This window comes from Coregonus clupeaformis, chromosome 14 (assembly GCF_020615455.1).
Source record: "Coregonus clupeaformis isolate EN_2021a chromosome 14, ASM2061545v1, whole genome shotgun sequence".
Classification (NCBI taxonomy): Eukaryota; Metazoa; Chordata; class Actinopteri; order Salmoniformes; family Salmonidae; genus Coregonus; species Coregonus clupeaformis.
The window spans coordinates 13834402-13840059 of NC_059205.1; the positions used below are offsets into that span (position 1 = coordinate 13834402).

Here is a 5658-nt window from a genome sequence, read left to right on the forward strand (position 1 = left end):
CCCGATGTAACTCCATCTCATGAACGTCCTTCTCACCTCGGAAACGTGTCTTCTCCGGGCGACAACATTTTGAGAGCATGAGCAGTGGCCACACACAGAAAAACGACCCCCAAACTCAAAGCTGTTCTCCTCCCGTTGAGGGGGAAAACCTTCAGCTCTCTCTCTCTGTTCACCTCCCCACACAAAACTCTTATTGAAGTGATCGGCCACTGGCAAACTGTGGCAGCCCTCATCTCCTTTCTACCAGAGAGGAAGAGGCAGAGCGAGAGTTGGTTTACTCGTCAAAATCTGTCGACATGAAAATAACTTGGCACACCGCCAAGTGAGGAGTTTTTGAATGGGGGCAATGAGAGTTTCGAATGTAGTCAAGATAAAAATGAATTGCTATTTTGATACGTGAGGATTGTTTGATTGAGTCGAAGATTGGTAATGATTAGGTTGTTACGAGTGTACTGATATAAGTGTGATGCACGTGACATCCCGGCAAAAAAACACTTTATATTGGAGTAGTCCCTGTTGAAATTCGAGACGCTCTAAGCATAGCATAGCAAAGCATCTCACGCCATTGAATACAGGTGGTTGACGTCAACACACCTCATCGAAAATTCAAAAAGGCATAAACGTTTAAAAAAATAAATAATGACAATTGAATGCTTAGATAACCTACGCATTATTCTTTTTTTTTGTACATAGAATTAAGCATAATGATTATGTTCTAGATTTCATAAGAAATCTGTTTCACTTATTAGAAAAATGCTACATTCTCAGACTCCCCCCATCCTCACGTACGTCATGCACCCATTATTTTAGAGGGGGCATGACGTACGTGAGGATGGGGGGAGTCTGAGAATGTAGCATTTTTCTAATAAGTGAAACTGAATTGTTACAAGTAAATGTAAATGTACATGCATGGTACTTTTATGCATAATATTACATGACAGAAATGACTTTTTTTGATACACGCATTACATTACGATTCAAGTGCTCAGACATGCATGCATGCGTCTTACTTTCTCTCCCCCATAAAGTGGCCAGTCATCCATCTTTTCGATCCTCTTTTGACACACATTATTTTCTCTAATCTACTCCTACCCTCTCCCTAGCCCTGATGTTCCTATGCTGTCCCTTGGACAACATAGTCAAGGTCATTTGTATTGTCATCCCTTGTCTGTCCCGAATGTTGACTAAAATTCCATTTGAACTTACTCTACGCTGACTTTGTCCTTTTGTGGGTAGAAATGTGAGACAAAATATCTACAGGAAAGTATTATTAAACCGACTTATAAAACACGGGTCTCTGTGTGTGGCTATCACGATTTGTTTGCTCATCATCTAAGGCACGCGCACAAGATAGAAGTACATGCAAGCAATGCACGTGTACTAACCAAAGTAATGCAGCTGTTTAAATTGTTTTGCGCATGTGCCAGGTGATAGAAATCTCAACGGCAGTACCAGTATTTGGAAAGTCGGTTTAATAATACTTTCCTATGGATATTTTTTCTCAAATTCCTACCCACCGCACAGACAACTGGTAGAGTAAGTTCAAATTAGATTTGATTCAACATTCTGGCTTGTAGAGCTTGTGAGAGGAAATGTTCCTAACAACAACCAAAGGTATCACAGTCTGTCAGGCAACCCTCTCCCCAGCCCTAATCCCTCCCTTTCCCCATGTATCTTTCCCTATTCAAATTTCCTATATTCCTCCCTCTCCTCCTCTCTCATTCATTCTTTCACCATCTTCAGCACCGTCTCCCTCTCTCTCTGGTACTCCTCTCTCAGATCCTCCCTGTCTTTGCGGCTATATCCTTGGGCAGTGATGTGAAAGAGGTCCACACAGTTCCCTGAATATGCATCCCTGTGTGTGGCCCTGTACACAGCTTCTCTGGCCAATGAAATTGCCTCCTCCTCACAGGCTCCACTGGACCCCTCCATCCAGTACAGCATAGGCATAGGGCGAACCTGAGCCCACTGAGAAGAGCTCTCCCTGCAGATGGGTGCCATCACTGCACACATAGAACAGCTTTCAGCCACAACGATCGCTGACAAGGGATATTGTCAGGTTCCCGTCAGTTACTGCATGTCTTGTTCAGTCACTGGCACTGCCAGTCAAGTCATCCTGACTACAATAATCACTTGCAGACATTCCTGTCTCTTCAAGGGGTACTTTTGCTGGAGAGATGCTGTCTCTGCCTGATCCCATCCTATCAACTTTTTGTCCCCTGAATTTCTCCACCCTAATCTCCTCTACATCCCAGCCACACAGAGTGGCTGCCACACACACATCAGTCCCCTTAAATGGGTGCAGCATATGAGAGACGAGCTTGGCAGAGCCAGTGATTGACAAGCGGCGGCCGTGGCGTAGCTGGTAAAGGCGGATCTCTGGCCAGGATTCTCTCTCATAGCATGCAGTCTGCACCACTGCCTGAAGTGGTGACCAGTAAATGGGAGTGGATGGGCAGTATCTTCTGGGCAGAGGGACAGGAGGCAAGCCCTGAGCAGCTGGCACGTGTCTGCTGCTGCTATAACACCTCCTTGGAACACAAAGGCCAGGGTAGTGGTTCCGTGAGACAAAGGGAATGGGCGGCAGGTGGGCGGTGATGGAGAGGTGGACAGGGAGGAAAGGGACGGTGTCTGTTGTCACAGCAGAAAGGAACAGAGCTCTGAGGGGTAGGTATGAAAAAATGCAGAAGGACCCCTCCATCTCTCTCAGATGATTTAAATCCACCCCAACCAATGTTCCTTTCATCAGCCATCTCCAGGATAGGAGTGATATCTCCCATAGGCCTAGAGAGTGAGGCAGGAGTGTTCCACCTTTGAGACATTGGGGTATCCTGAAAACCACAGAAGTATTGTAAAGCCATTGTGATTGTATCTGGCGGACGGATTGTGGTTGACATCAATGCAATAAATGTTGATCACAAAACAGACTCTGTGTCCCTGTAACAATGTACGCTGAGAGTCGGGAAGCAAGTACAGGGAGTGCATTTAATGTTTAATGATAAAGTAAAACATGGAACAAAACAAGAGTAGCGTACAGACAGGAACAGAGTAACAGAATCAATAACGCCTAGGGAAGGAACCAAAGGGAGTGACATATATAGGGGAGGTAATCAGGAAGGTGATGGAGTCCAGGTGAGTCTGATGAGGCGCTGATGCGCGTAACGATGGTGACAAGTGTGCATAATAAAGAGCAGCCTAGTGACCTAGAGGTCCGAGGGGGAGTATACGTGACAGTACCCCCTCCCTGACGCGCGGCTCCAGCCGCAGGACACCGACCAAAGGGACGATCCCAGGGATCAGGAGTTGACTGGTCACCTAGAGGCCAGAAGGGGAGTATACGTGACAGTCCCAACAAAACAGATTCACTGTCCCTTGAGTTTGAGTAAAAGGTTGATGCTCAGTGCAATCTCTTAACAAGGAGAGGCAGTAAAATTTTACAGCTCAGAGAAACCCAAAATCCAGAGAAACTGTCCTTAGGATTGTTCTATTTTTCTCCCAGTGGAATCCATTTTTACGGCCTTGTATGAGTATTGCCACCAATGGCTGCACCCCTGCCCAGTCATGTGAAATCCATAGATTAGGGCCTCATTTATTTATTTCAATTGACTGATTTCCTTATACAGTATGAACTGTTACGTTAATATTTTTGTTCAGTATACATCTCGCTGGTTTTTCCATGCATTGTCTAGACCGGACGACAGCCTCGGCTAAGATGAAGGGGGGAGGGGTGTGTCAAGGAGCAGCGCTCCTTCACTTTTTTCAATTTGAGAATATAATGGATCCGGTAAAAATATTTCTGGAAAATGTATTCTGAAGCCAAATCAATGTCTCGCAAGATCATATAATGTTTAATTTGTATTTTACAAAACAGAACCACATATAAAGCATATACAGTGCCTTCAGAAAGTATTCAAACTCCTTGACTTTGTCCTCATTTTGTTGTGTTACAAAGTGGGATTAAAATGGATTTCATTGTCATTTTTTGTCAACGATCTACACAAAATACTCTACTGTCAAAGTGGAAGAAGAATTCTAACATTTGTAAAAAATAAAAATATATTTAAAAAAACACAAATACACTGTATATCTTCATTAGATAAGTATTCAACCCCTTGAGTCAATACATGTTACAATCACCTTTGGCAGCGATTACAGCTGTGAGTCTTTTTGTGTAAATCTCTAAGAGCTTTGCACACCTGGATTGTACAATATTTGCAGATTATTCTTTAAAAGATTCTTCAAGCTCTGCCAAGTTGGTTGTTGATCATTGCTAGACAGCCATTTTCAAGTCTTGCCATAGATATTCAAGCCGATTTAATTCAAAACTGTAACTAGGCTACTCAGGAACATTCAATGTCGTCTTGGTAGGCAACTTCACTGTATATTTGGCCTTGTGTTTTAGGTTATTGTCCTGCTGAAAGGTATAGTTGTCTCCCAGTGTCTGTTGGAAAGCAGACTGAACCAGGTTTTCCTCTAGAATTTTGCCTGTGCTTAGCTATATTCAGTTTATTCGTATTATTTAAAAAACTCTCTAGTCCTTGCCGATGACAAGCATACCCATAACATGATGCAGCCACCACCATGCTTGAAAATATGAAGAGTGGTACTCAGTGATGTGTTGTGTTGGATTTGCCCCACACATAATGCTTTGTATTCAGGACATGAAGTGAATTGCTTTGCCACATTTTTTGTCGTTTTACTTTAGTGTCTTATTGTAAACAGGATGCATGTTTTGGAATATTTGTATGATGTACAGGCTTACTTCTTTTCACTCTGTTAATTAGGTTAGTATTGTGAAGTAACTACAATGTTGTTGATCCATCCTTAGTTTTCTCCTAACACAGCCATTAAACTCTGTAACTGTTTTAAAGTCACAATTTACCTCATGGTGAAATCCCTGAGCGGTTTCCTTAATCTCTGGCAACTAAGTTAGGAAGGACACCTGTATCTTTGTAGTGACTGGGTGTATGAAATAAAGTGTAATTAATAACTTCACGATGTTCAAAGGGATATTCAATGTCTGCTTTTTTTTATGTATACCCATCTACCAATAGGTGCCCTTCTTTGCAAGGCATTGGGAAACCTCCCTGATCTTTATGGTTGAATCTGTGTATGAGATTCACTGCTTGACTAAGGGGCCTTACAGATAATTGTGTGGGGTACAGAGATGAGGTAGTCATTCAAAAATCATGAGTGAGTCCATGCAACTTATTATGTGGCTTGTTATGCTAATTTTTACTCCTGAACTTATTTAGGCTTGCCATAACAAAGGGGTTTAATACTTATTAACTCAAGACATTCAGCTAGCTGACATCACCAAACAGTTTACCCGACCGCTCTGAGGCGTCCGCATGGTCCTAAAGCACACTGATGACACTTTTTGTATTACAATGCAATAATAAAACTGGGGGGGATGCAATTTCAGAATGTGTGTGTGTGGGGGGACGGGGGGGGACCCCCCCGTCCCCAGTGAAAGTTGCGCCCCTGATGATATTCAATAGGCTACATCTGTCTGTACAAACTTTGATTGCAAAATGATGACATCGTTTACATTGGTTTTTGCACTCCCACACCTAAAAAAATTGCATTACACCACTGGGTGTGTCTCTTTGTTAACAGCTGGTGCGCGATCTCTAATGTTAAGGAAGTCTTGAGATT

At 43.0% G+C, this 5658-nt stretch overlaps 1 pseudogene; it reads right to left on the reverse strand.

Moving 5' to 3' along the window:
* Positions 1-1680: 1680 nt before the first annotated feature.
* Positions 1681-5353, reverse strand: LOC121581339 (annotated as a pseudogene).
* Between the last annotated feature and the right edge of the window lie 305 nt (positions 5354-5658).